The sequence below is a fragment of the Lycium barbarum genome, chromosome 1 (genome assembly GCF_019175385.1).
Source record: "Lycium barbarum isolate Lr01 chromosome 1, ASM1917538v2, whole genome shotgun sequence".
NCBI classification, from domain to species: domain Eukaryota; kingdom Viridiplantae; phylum Streptophyta; class Magnoliopsida; order Solanales; family Solanaceae; genus Lycium; species Lycium barbarum.
This window is the reverse complement of record NC_083337.1, coordinates 47,004,602-47,019,430: the sequence shown is the minus strand read 5'-3', so window position 1 is coordinate 47,019,430 and position 14,829 is coordinate 47,004,602.

The window sequence follows — 14,829 nt, the reverse complement described above, 5'->3', positions numbered from 1 at the left end:
ACATTGAATGAATAAGGGTCAAAATTAAGCTCGGATTTTAAGGAGTAGAGTTATCCCCGAGGTTCGTATCATATCCTATCATAGCTAGGACATGCCAAAGAAAGAAAAAGTAGAGCTTTACATACCTTATTCGCTCCTTACGCTAATCCACACTCAAGTTCCGAACTTCCCAAAATCTACAATTGGTCACAAATACCAAACATTAACCATAAGCATTTAGGTATTCCATCTTCAGTAACACTTGTCTACAAAAATTTGGGCAGCATCTCCCCTGTAATTTCACCAACCCCGAGAATTTAACTCGACCAAAACATCAACAACAATACCAAGTATCATACTAACAACATCAACCATCCATTCAAAATGCATTCTAACATAAGTAATCTTCTTTTCTACATAGTTCATCAATATTCAATTCAACTACGTACATTCGAACCAATATCAACGCTTACATATTCAGTTACTAATTCAAGATCGTTCAAACATGATTCAAGAATATTTTAGACAATCTACACAATATTCCAACATTTCCACCAAAACCATACTTCACTCGAGTTCTCCAATTTCCAACAATGACAATCCCAATACTTTTTTGTCTTCCAAATTCATGAACCACATTAACAATTATCATGTTAACTACATTATTTTCATAAATACAAGAAATGATACTAGAGTCACATTAACTTCCAAATCAGCTCATAACAATTCCAACATCAATTTAAGTTATCAAATTCTCATTTCCATCACAAAATACATAACCACATCATCTAACATCCTACATAAAAATTGTTCCATCCTCCCTACACACAACACACACACACGGCCCATATCCAACATTCACAACTTCAACCAAAATCATGAAACTTCCATTTTCAATATAGAGTCCACAACAACCACAACTAGAATGCTACATAAAATTGATTCATCTTGCCTACACAATATATACATATACACGGCCACATGCATATACACACAACCACCATGCAAACTTTCATATTTTTATGAATTCTATCCATTTCTACATACTACAACATAAACAAACCCTTTATAACATATAAAAGAGGATTAAATCTTACCTTTTCTTCTCAACTTCTCCACTTAGCTAGAGTTGTGATTTTGCAACAAAGAGCGGTTTTCTTGTTTCAACGATTATGCCACGTTGAAGAGGACTCTTGAATTAGTAGGAATGCTAGAAAAAAATATTTTTTTGGACAAGATTTCAAGGGGGCCATTTTTTTCCTCCATGGCCGAAACCCCCCCTTAGTTTTGCTCTCTTCTTCTTTTCTTTGTGTTTTCTCTTGAATGTTCTTAAATTATGGCCCTTTTGTCTTATTTATTTCATGAATTTAATTTACCACATGGGCTTGGTCCCTTTTTACTCCTCCATGGCCGGCCACCCTTAAGTGTTGGGCCTCTCTCTCTTTTTATTTTTTTTATTTTTAAGCCCAAGTACTTTGTGACAAATTCTTGTAATTCATGAAACTATTTTCCAAAATTCCAATTTTTCCCCTAGCCTTCCTCGATATTTCCGCATCCATAACTCTTATAAACAACTTGTGTGCTAATCAAGGTTAAAATATAGGCTTGCACTCAACCTCCCGCAATTGTCTTGAATTATCCGAATGCGCAAAATGCGGGATATAACACCATTCTTTAAGGAGGAATAGATATGGGTTTGGTATCCGACAACACATCAATAGTAAAATCAATCTCCCGTTCTGGTGGAAGACCTAGAAGCTCATCTGAAAATTTATTCACTACCAGAACCGATTGAAGAGTTGGTGGTTTTGCTTCAGCGTCATGAACTTGGACTAAGTGATAGATATATCCCTTAGCAATCATCTTCCTTGCTTTGAGATAGGAAATAAACCTACCTCTCGGGTACGCTATATTACCTTTCCATTGTAACACTATTTCTCCCGGGAAATGGAATCGAACCATTTTTGTTCTACAGTTAACATTGGCATAACAGGAGTCCAGCCAATCCATGCCCATAATAACATCAAAATCTAACATCTTCGGCTCGATCAAATCAGCTATAGCATGACGATCACAAACCATAACCACACAGTTTCTATATACTTGTCTAGCTATTACCGGGTCACCAACCGAAGTAGACACCTCAAAAGGTTTGATTGGCTCGAGTTTCACCCCAATACAATTAGCAATATAAGGAGTAATATACGACAAAATAGAACCCAAATCAATAAATGCATAAACATCATAATAGAATGCTGATAATATACCTGTGGCCACGTCAGGGGAGGACTCAAGATCCTATCGCCCGACCAATGCATAAATAGGGGCTGAGGGCCACTTGAACCGGATGCTCCCCCTCTGCCCCTGCCACGACCTGATGGCGCCTGGGAGCCTTGCCCCAAAGGACGTACAGACGATGAGAAACCGGCTGCTGATCCTGTGGTCTAGACCCTACCTCTATCACCCAACGATGGACAATCACGCAGCATATGCCCAGTCTGACCATAGGCATAACAAGCATTTGAGCCTCGGTGATATTGACCCCTATGTAATTTATAACATTGGTTGCATCGTGGTACAGGTGATCTCCTCTGACTAAGATAGCCTCCAAACTGGGAACCCGAAACTCTAGAGCTCTGACCCAGTCTTGAATAAATAGGGCGGTCAAACCTCTTGCCCGGAAATTGAGGAGGTGCACTAGCCACGGATTGGCCTGAATACTTGGAGTACTGCTGCCTCTGACCCCTTCTATACTCACCGCTAGCTCCTGCAGATCTAGCCCTCTTACTATGCCTTTTATCAAAATCACGCTCACCCCTTTGCTACTGCTGCTCTTCCAAATTCTGAGCATGGGCCTGAATACGAGAGATATCCATCCCTTCCTAGAGTGAAGCTGTCAAGTAATCCTTAATCAAATGTGGCCCCAAACCACTTACAAACCTGTGTACCCGGTCTCCCATATCGGCTACCATGGCTGGAGGATACCTAGCCAAAGAATTAAAGCGGAGGCTATACTCTCGAGCACTCATATTTCCTTGCCTTAAATTCAAGAGTCTGTCAGCTCGAGCTCATCGGACCTCGGGTGGTAAATAATGGCGGATGAAAGCGTCTACGAACTCTTGCCATACCGGGGGAGGCACATTTTCCCCTCTCGAAGATATCCAATTGTTAGACCAAAGGACAGCCACATCCCTCAATCTATAGGAAGCCAGTTCTACTGACTCAGTATCAGAAGCATGTATTATCTCCAACGTCCTCAGCATCTCATCTATAAAGCCCTGCGGGTCTTCATTCGTCTTTGACCCATAAAATTCTGAAGGATTTAAATTAATAAAATCACGGGCTCTTGCACTAACCGCTCTGTCACCCTGACTCGCACCCTGCCGCTGAGCCTGGGCTGTAACTAACTGGGTTAGCAATCGAATAGCCTCCGTCATTTGCTGGCCTGAGGCATCCGGTGGAGGAACTGGGGGTATCGAAGCTGGAACTGAGACCCCTTCATGCTCCTCTAAGATAGGTGAAGTGTGAGAGGTCCTAGAGGGACCCTCATTATGGGACTCACCCTCCTCTATATGTGTTGGTGGTTCCCGTTCAGCTCACATTCCTGTCGTTGTCTTCTGGGCAGCTGTTATTTTTTTCTTCATAGGCATCACTGAAATCATAACACACGATTAGGAAAAAGAGAATTCTTATGCCATGGCTCTATCGCACGATCTATGAAGAAGAAAGGTCAATCATTCGTAAATGAGTTGCAGCCTCTTGTTTATAAGTGTGGCGCGCTTCACACCCATAAACAAGACTCTACTAGACACGGCTCGTAGACATACCCTAGGACGAACTGCTCTGATACCACCTTTTATCACGACCTAACCAGAGGGCCACGACGGGTACCCGGAGCTAGCCTACCGAGCACCACCTAGCATACTTCTTCCCATCTATCATCTCGGTGGACCACATGTCTAGCTCTTAACTAACACCATATGAATAAATGTAAATTCTCAAAGTGAACTCATTACGCGATAACCATGAACTTCACCTCATATACATATACATATACATATACGCACAAGCCCACAACCACAAGGCTGCTAAAATGATATACAAAATATACATTAGGGAGACCATGAAACTTCTAACTATCCACATATGTCTACGAGCCTCTATCTGGAGTACTGGAAATCATAAGGACGGGACAGGACCTCGCCATGCCCCAAATATATACACAAAAGAAGTATACCAATAGAATGCAACTCCAAAGTAGTGGAGTGCTCCTGTAACTCCGCTGGAAGAGCCCCTAAGGGTCTGGATCGTTTTCCGATCAACCTGCAGGCATAAACGCAGCATCCACAAAAGAAAGGACGTCAGTACAAAAAATGTACTGAGTATGTAAGGCATGAATAATAACATAATAAAGAGATAAAGAAACATGAGATAAAGAGATAACTTGTACATATGATTGCCTCTTAAGGCGGATACCATGCATATTAACTTTTACTTTTAAAACAACATAATTATATATATAGACTGCCCGAACATATAGCTACGGTGTTATCATCATTAGCCCACGTCCGGGGTAGTCATCTCATGCCGCCTACTAGTGGTGTTTGCCAAGCCATGAAGACACGGTGTTATCATTATCCATAAGCCGCCCATCGTAGTGGTGTCTTCCCGGCCATATAGGCACGGTGTAAGAAAGTACATACATATAAATAAAGCATGCATGAAAGAGCCCAATTAAAAGCTACAACTCTATCGGAGTGACATAAGGTCGGTGACCTCTGATTTACATTATGAAATAATCATCCTCGCTATATCTCACCTCGAATAAACAAGTAGCATAAGGTGAGATCAACAACAATGAGTGAAAGTAAAAAAAATCATGAAGTAAGCTCAATAATCTCATAATAGCATCAAACCATAAGCTTTGGAATCTCTAGAATAGAATCATCATCATCATCATTATCATCATATAGAACATCATCAACTAAATTTTAGGAATCATGAAAGTTATGGTTTCTAGTGTTTCTAGAAATAGGAATATTGGTAATGCCATGAGGGGTTTCACAATTATGGAATCATGCCTTTAGAAGAAAAAGAGTTAGCCTTAACATACCTTTACGACTTCTATTTACTTAACGTTCTCCTCCAACGTCCGCGAAAACTACATTCAAAAGGATTTACACTAAGGTTAAGTCTTGAAAACCTTCGTAAGTTCAAACTAACATAATTACGAACTAACGAAATTTGGGGAGCACTTCCCCTATTTTATCGACTTCCACCATATTGCAAAACAGCCCCCAAACAACAATAACAACATCCATAATATCATAATCAAGAAGTTATATTCAAATTAGTCTTAAATTTAACCAAATCCCCTTTTCGAGTTCACCTCATAGTCACCTTCTTCACTACAACATTTATAGCTTCTCCACTTTAATTCTTTTCCTTTCTAAGGGGTATTAAACCTTTACATCAACTCAACCATACAAATAGGGTGAAGAACATACCTTGTATTTGAAGAACTTCAACTCACACAACTTGTTTCAAGGCCAAGTTCACCACAACACTAAGTGAAAGCAGGAACATCCAAATTCCATAAATTAAACTAGGTTTTCAAGGTTGATCTTTTCTTGATTTGATTTGGAATGATTTGGTGTGTTTATGAATGTTAAGGGCAGCTTAGAGAGACATTAGGGATTGATTTTGGGTGAAAAATGAGGCCCAAGTCGTGGGAATATCAATTTATAGGCTTAGGAGAAAAAATCCACTGACTCAATTTTTGGAAATTTCAGGCAATGTGCGGGTTACTGTCATCCCGTACTTCAAAGTACGTGCTACTGTTAATCCCGTACTTTGGAGGCAAAAATTTTCAACTTTCTAAAAATTTTGGCAAAGTACACCCAAAAAGTGCGGGACGTACATTTTTGTACGGGCCGTACTTTCTTCCATACTTCACTGAAATGCGATTTGTCAGTTGCGTTGGAAAGAAGACTCGCTGAACTTCAATTTACATAGGTTATGAATTCCGTAAATTTTCATGTTCTAGGAGATATGCCTCTTTGAAGTTGGACCAAAAATATTGTTAAAAATTCTGCCAAGTTTTCCAAATTTTCAACAAACTTAATTTCTTCGATTCGCTTAATCCCGAAACCTTTAAATACTTTTTTAACACTTATTAAAAGTCTTCGTTAACCTTATAGGGGTATCATAGCCACTCTGGACTCATGTTAGTTTTCTTACGATGACGCAAAAATTCACGAGGTGTAACACCTAGGCTCAAGCAGTTTTATGAATTCCCTTGCTAGCTTCCTCTCGAAAGTAGGACGTAGAGCATTGTAAGCTGGTGGTGGTGGTTGGTTTTGGTAGTTCGGGGGTAGATGGATTTGTGGTGGGTTGTTCTGCAATGGCCGGTATGCATGGGCTGCTATTTGATAATTTTGTTGGGGTGGTTGATAGGTTTGTTATGGTAGTGGTTGGTAAGTAGGTACTCAGACATTTGGTGGGGCTATATAGGCGGGCACAGTAGTAGTGAAACCTGGTTGTGCGTAAAATATAGGCATAGGACTATAGAGAGGAGTTGAATAATTGACAGGTGGTGGGGTTTGGTGGGAAGACTGTGACTCTTCTTGCCTTTTAGGGTTTGGCTTTGGGATGTGGGATATGTTTGCCACATCCTCTTTTTTCTTGCAGAAAACTCCTGCGGCGGCTTGGCCGGGCTCCTTGTTAAATATGCTAATGATTTTGCCAAACTTGAGACCATCTTCTATGACCTCTCCCATTTTTACGAATTCAGCAAACGGCCTTCCGGCCATGGGCAACATTCTATCAAAGAAGTTTGGTTCATGCGACTGAACAAATATGGAGACCAGTTCCCCATCACTCATGGGTGGTTGCAAGCGGGATGCTTTGGCCCTCCAACGGCTGGCAAACTCACTGTAATTTTCGGTTGACTTCTGGTTGACCTTCTCTAGTATCGGTCTGGCACCGTTTCGACATTAAATCGAAATCTTTCCATGAAGCTTTCTGCCATTATCCTCATAGGCGAGCCATTGACGCATGTCCTGGGTCGTAAACCATTCAGTGGCCTCGCCGGAGCTTCCACTGAATAGTCGCATAATTAAAGGTTCATTATTCTTGACGCCGACCAGCTGGTCACAGTAAGAATGGAGATGCACTTTGGGATTTTCGGTTCCGTTGAACATCTCGAACTCCGGGATCTTGAATCCAAATCTGGGTGCATGCATAGGTCACAGTACCTTAGCCCTGTAGACTTTCTGGTGGCTCTGTTGGACCTCGCCAATAGTTCCTCCATTTTCTTTTCTATATCCTTCTCACGTTTGTCGTGTTCAGACCTCCAGGCCTTCTCAATTTTCTCATAGTGGTCCAATTCTTTGTGTCCTGGGGAAGATTCGTTTGGGACGTTGGGAGTGTAGAAAGACACTGTTTGGTGAATGGGATGGTTGAGTGGGATTGACGTGGTATGCCCAGTTGGTAGAGTTGAAACATGTGGTTGAATTACCGGATTGATGAATACCGGCTGGGGAGCTTGATACGAGGGAACCGAATGAGTGGTTCCAGGAATTTGAGTGTATTTTATTAGTGGTGGAGTGCGGTAAGAAGAAAACACATAATCTCCGCATTGAAAAGCATTATTAATAGCAGCAATTTCTTTAACGTGGTCTTCATTTTCTTTCACAAATTGCTTTTCAAACTGAGAAAGAGTTTGAGTTTTATCAGACAGTTGACTTGATGAAGAAACAACAGCATCACAGAGCATATCGAGCATGGGAGACATCTCATTTTTTTGTAGACCTTGCTTTACAAAGCATATTCTCCTCTTTTCCAAGATGTGCATCTAACTTCACCTCATCATTCACTGAATAACCCAAATCAGGTTGTCTTTTACCAGATGCACAAGCTTTACAAGATTTGTTTTCGCTATGCAGTCGAACTAAACTTTCAACACAATGAATCACATAATCAAATTTACTTTCCAAATTGTCAAGTCTACTTTCTAAACAAGTTCTTTTAGCACTTTCAGAAGCTGATACACATGACTTTGTTTCATCATGTACACGAACTAAGCTATCCACACCATTAATCGCGCCAGAAATTTTTTTTATCCAATTCTTCGAAACGGCTATCCAAAGACTACAAAACAACGAAAAAAAAAATTTAAACAAAGAAGAAAAGAAAATGAGAATAAACAAAAACAACGAATGCAACATGCAAAGTATACATATCATATTAACAAACTCAAAAATAAGAAAATAAAAAGCCATACCTTTACTTGATTGACAATTGTAGATCGTTCATCATCAAGATGCTTCTTCACACTAGACAAAACACCCTGTATAACAGATCAATAAAACAACACATTACTTTTGATGTCACTAAATTAATGTTGAACAAGTATGCCGAAACTGGTAGAACTGAAGTCTGAAAATGAAAACAGTTTGCCGGTAGGGGCAGAATGCAAATATGAAAGGAGAAATGTTTGCCGGAAGGGGCAGATTTTAAGTTTGCAAAAGTAAAAAATATGCCTCAAGGGGCATAAACTTTCATTTCCAAAACCAAAGCAGAGAAGACTGCAAAATGTGTTACCTACTAAAATTAGTCTCAAAAAGAGAACAGTATGCCGGTAGAGGCAGAACTGAAATATGAAAGGAGAAACGTATGCCGGAAGGGGCAGATTCTACGTTTGCAAAACCAAAAAGTATGCCTCAAGGGGCATAAACTTTAATTTCCATAACCAAAATAGAAAAGACTACAAAAATGTCTCCTACTAAAATACTATACCACAAGGCCTCTAACTCAGAATTCAGTTAAACAACCAAAAACACAAAAAGCAAAGCACAACTTACATCAACTATCTGAGAAGTAACTTCAAATGGCAAAACCGCACGGGAAGAACAAGGGCCTGAATCATCAGGAAATTTAAGTGCAACTGAATAATCCAGCATCTCTTGTTCCATACCAACAACAACAGCATGGACAATAAATTTCTTGAATCTCTATAACACAATATAAAAACATCAAATTAGACAAAAACACAAAAAATAACAAGAGGGAAAAAGAACCAAGAAAAAGAAGCATCAGCAAAAGGGAAACACATACTTTTTCAGCATGGAAGAAATTATCAGTAATAACTTTATAATCAACTTGCTTTGACAGACCCCAAGACAACATATGAGGAGACTTCAGACCATGAAAACTTGAAAACCCTCGAAAGATAGGGAAAACCTCCAACAACCACACATTTAAAGCGTAAGGGAAACCACTAATCATATAACGTGTAGATGGCATGCTCTTGAAAGTCTTCACACAACCACGAATCGACCGTACCAACCAATTAAAACTAAGAGAACCCCAAGGATAAGACACTCGAAAACTGTCATCGTCAATTATCTTCATTAGATGACCTTTAACAACACACTTTTCTCGTTACGGCCCAACAAAACCCTCTCTATTATATAGACCTCAGCAAGTCTAACAGGATCACTAGATCTTTCCCAAAAACCACCAGTACGATTACTTGACTTTATCTGTAAGAAACCCTTGAGATCACACAACCTTATTCTATCCTGATTTGGAAAATAAAGTCTCAACAATCTATTTGGTCTGCTAGACATAACACTAAAATCGCCAACACAAGAATCCAACCCAGTAATAAGACGGAAAGACTCGGAATCAAATACACACACGCGATCAAATATCTTAAACTTTAACGCACTATCATTACTAGATGAAAGTTGCGATAAGATCAAGCAATGGAAAATACTATCACTCAGGCGGACATCAACCAAATCCATTAACTTTCCAAACACACCCTTTTTCAACAACTCCAATTGAGAGACACTCAAATAGGACAAAATCAAACTCCGAAAATGAAAATCACCACTCCACATGCCACCTCCTTCAACCCAGTGTTCAAACTTAACCAAGGGATGTTCCTCCTATAAAAGAAAAATTAATGTCAATAGAAACCAAGAGTTTACATAAGAATAAACCAAAAATGAGAATGAAAATAATTAACATATACCATAATAAAAAAATCAGCCCCTAGACTGGTACACAAATACCTGCATAATAGAAGAAAGAACCAAAACACATAAGATTGCATAAAAAGCCAACATTATTAACAAAACAACACCAAAACATATAAAGATTGCATAAAAACGAAAATTATTAACAAGACAACACCAAAAAACCAAGACACACATAAATTAACTTAATTCATGAAGTTATGCCGGAAAGGCATAACTTTATGCCGGAAAGGCATAACTTTATGCCGGAAAGGCATAACTTTATGCCGGAACCGGCATAACTTCAGTTTCAAAAACCAAGAACTCTGCCGGACTCGGCATATGTTGCCTCAGACAAACACATTTTTCACAAAAACAAGACTATTAAATAAAAACAACAGCAACAACATAAAACAGCTGTTCACAGGCAAAACTTCAAAGATTCAACAAAGAGAAAACCAAAACGCATATCAAAATAAACTAAAACATATTACGACATTCATAATACGACATTCGAAAAACCAGAATATATACATGGGGAACGAAACTAAAGTTCAAAAAATCATACAGACACTGTAACAAAACACTATAATTTTAAATAAAAAAGGATCAATTAAATATAAAAAATGACGAAGACAAAGATATCAATTCAACAAACAACAATTTAACATAAAAATAAATATTGAAACGAGCAAAATATCTAAATTTGTACCTAAACTTTAGAACAGATAAGACAGACACAAAACAGAGGAGGAACGAAGAAGCAAAAAAAGAAAAGAAAAGGGCAAATGACGAAATAGAAAGGGTTTTAATGGAGTAAGGGTAATTTCGTCAAAAAACTTTCATTAAACAGGCGGCAGGGGCAAAAATTAAAGAAGGCATAAATGAGGGGCAAAATATAAAGACCATCCCAAAAGAAGGGCACTCCGTGCAAAAAAAAAAGCCTTTTTATTGACTTAAAATCTGATCCGAAATGAACAGTAGTTGAAGTGCACAGTGGTCGTAAACCCAGTTTACGGTCCGTATTCCAGTTTACGGTCCGTATTATGTGGGCGTATTTAAGCATAACAGAACCAGAAAGTCAGGCTGAGGACATGGTGGTTTACGACTCAGTTTACGGGCCGTATTTCAGTTTACGGTCCGTATTAAAGTCGTTTTTAACCATTCAAGTCTTTGGCAGGAAGTTGAAGTTTTGTAAGTTGAAATACGACATGGTAGTTGCGGGCCGTATACCACTTTACGGTCCGTATTTCATTTTACGATCGACTGGGCCGAAGTGCAAATCTGCAACTTTCACGTCTTCAGAACCTATAATTAGTCATTATGGAGCATAACCTATCTCTTATTCCCCTTGCCTTTGAAATCTTACTTAGGGTCGTCAAACGTCATTCCCTTCTGATTAAAACATCGTATACTCGTATTCTTCGTTAGTATATTCATTGTACGTTCACGGGGAAATTTTCGAGGTGTAACAGTTCTAGGTACGGGTTTTGGTAATCCCCTAGGGAGGGTGTTAGGCACCCTAGTATTAAGGATCCGTACTATACGGTTAACCTTCGAATTTCAATGTGTGTTTGTTTGCATGAACTGTTTATTTCGTGTTTATTCCCGTATTTAAAAATCTATCATATATTGCATATCATTTAATTTGAAAAACAAAATTGAATATATCTCCGTTATTGGAATATTTAGGTTCGGATTTATAATATCCGGATACGAATAATTTCCTTTTATGTATAAGGATAGTATATTTTGTCTGTAAAAGGTATAAAAATTATTTCGTTTTAAGTACAATTCTGTTCATGCATCATCCCATACTTGGTTTCACGTTAATCCGTTTAATACGTTTAACCGCACTTCCTAATACCTTTATAATTACGAATGGACTTCGACGTATCTTAACTCATATAAAGGTTTTACTCTTTATTATATACACACATGTAAAATCGATTTTTATCTTCGAATTTGGGCTTAAGGCCCCATCTGTTTTTAAATAATTTTTTTTTTTTTTGGCTTTAGCCCAAGTCTCATTTACAACTGTTTTTCCCTTTTGAATCAGAAAAGTATTAGCCCAAAAATTCATAATTCTTATTGTTATTGGGCATGGCTCAAAAATGCTTATTTCCTTTTTTCCGTTTGGATCCAAAAACTTTGTTGATTTATACAAAAAAAAAAAGAAAAAAAAAAGGTATATGTCTCTTATTTATAAATTTCTGATCTACTTTTGAAGATAGAAAACATTATAGTGCTTAAGGTTTCGAAATTCCTTTTAATTTTTTGTATCAAAACGGATCCATTGTCTTTCCATTTTTTATCTGGAGAGTTTGTTTATACTAAGTTCGGGATTTGAAAATTTGTTTTGGGGACCTAAAGTCAACTAAACAGCATAAGCACCATTGTCCTAAGACGACTAGTTCATACTATAAGGATTCCAATATACATAAGAGTTTTACAAGTGTTTACAAGCATAAATACAACAAATTATAACATGAAGAAAGCATGAATAATTAAATAAGAGAAAGGGGAAGGCTAGGGGTGTACCAAGCCCCTAGTTGGCCATATTCACCCATGGTTGGGCCTTCTACGCATTTAACATATTAGCTTCCATCTTTGTCTTCATCGGACCTGATAATGCGAAAGAATTACGTGTTGGGCCATGGCCCAACAGGTTGGCTGGACTCGGCCCGAATGGCCATGCTATGGAGCAGGAAAAGGAAGAGAGACCCGATTAGTTTCAATCTACTAAACTTGTCAAATACATAGATACATATATGTGTGTGTGTGTGTGTCTATATATATATATATATATATATATATATATAATTCACAAGTAAAACAACACATATACACATATATACGCTAATGGGCTTTTGCAGCCCAAGATCAAATACAAAAGAAAAGTAGCCGAGCCCCTTTAATTCCTACTTTGGGCTAAGTGAGATTTCTACCACTTCTCTTTATGAAGTTAAATTGGGCAAGGCCCATCGACCTTCCAAATAGCGGCCCAGTTGAGAGTTAAGGCTAAATGTAACCTTCCTTCCTTTTACTTACTTGATGTATATACCTCATGTATATTTAACCTTAAAACCATAAATCTTACACATATGATTCAGTTAACCACTTGATTAGTTTTTCCAATTTTAAAGCAAAATTTTCAACTCAAACCAAGGCCATTTCGTTCTCAAACTAATCAGTTAAAGACTAGACAAGCAGTTCCACTACAAGCCCATACACAGCCTCAACTTGATCGAGTGCCCACTTGGCTATTATGCCATATTAGATCAACATTTACTTACAGCCTAAGCTAAAACAGTATCAAGATAGAGTAAGAGATTACAGGTTAAACATATTGACATTAAGATCACAGAGAGGTTTGGGAATCAAAACCAGATCACAAAGCAAGTTGAAATTTCAACTATAAGAAAGAACGGTACAAAGGAAGCAAGATTTGGCAGGCTCAAGCAATCACAAATGACATAGTAAGGATCATTTGGACTTCAGTTGACTCAAAAAGGATGACAGAGAACACAGAGAGGAGGAGTAAGGTTCATATACACCAGACCTTAAATAAGATTCAAGCCTAGGCCCCTTTTCAACTTTAACAGATTTCCAAGAAGAGGGTAACAAGCAGATGGTCCAAACAAGTCTTATGACTCCTATGGTCTAGCATTTGGTTCAAAATGTGACTTAGTACCAAGACTTTAACTTGACCAGTTCTTTCTTTACCTCCAGTAAATTAATGACATCAAATGGACAAGTACATCTCCTACCTTCAACAGACTCACTTAAACACTTAATAGATTCATTTTAGACCTATCCTTTGGATCAATGATAAAGTTTAAGGGCCAAGTATGTTCATTTGGCAAACATAACCCCCCCCCCCCCCCCCTCCATGGACACCTAGAGTGTTCCATGATACCTCTTATTTGGAGGAAAGATATGGTCAACTTGGTTCTTCCTCATCCTCTCTTTAAGGTATCTTTTAAAAGGCTTCTTGATGTCAAGTGGTTCATGGATTGCCCCTGAAAAATTGTGACTCCTCAAACAACATCATTAAGTCAACTCCAACTAAATGCTCAACTAGCAATGCCACAGGTTGATATTTTATTTAACTTGACCTAGTATTCTAGTTATGAAGCTATTCTTACCCCTCTTTTTATCATATCAGAACCTGAATAGACCTATACATCTTATTTTAGGACTGGTTTACACATGAAACAGAACAGGACAGAGCCAAGAAACAACATACTTCAATTCTCAAAGAAGGTCAAACATCATTATTAGTCTTGTTCTCATCCATGATCAATATGTGCTTAACGTCTGGACACAACCTTTATAAAATGGTTTAAACAGTGTACATGATAGACTTGGACAAATTTAAATCACACTTAGTAATCCTATTTTCATTATATTTAAGGCCTTTAACAAGTAAACTTCACTCAACTAATAATATTAATCCTTTTAGAAGGGAAAACAGCACCACCAGAGATCCATTTAAACTAATACTATTAAGGTTCATGGTCATACATTAGCATATCAAGATCTAGGTGATTAAGCAGTGATCCACACATTTTTTTAAAAGGTCATTTAGACTACAATATTCAAACATAATGCTAACTAAGCACATTAACTGCAATTCTTAAACTAATCTAAACGCACATGAAATTAACACAAAACAAGAAAGAAGCAATAAAAGGACAGAAGATAACCTTTTTTATGTGCAGTCGTGAACAAGATTGAATTTGGAGCCCTAGTGCTTCCAATCCTCGAACTCAGTCAAACACAAGAAAGAAAATTAAAAATTTTGAACTAGAAAAACCTAACC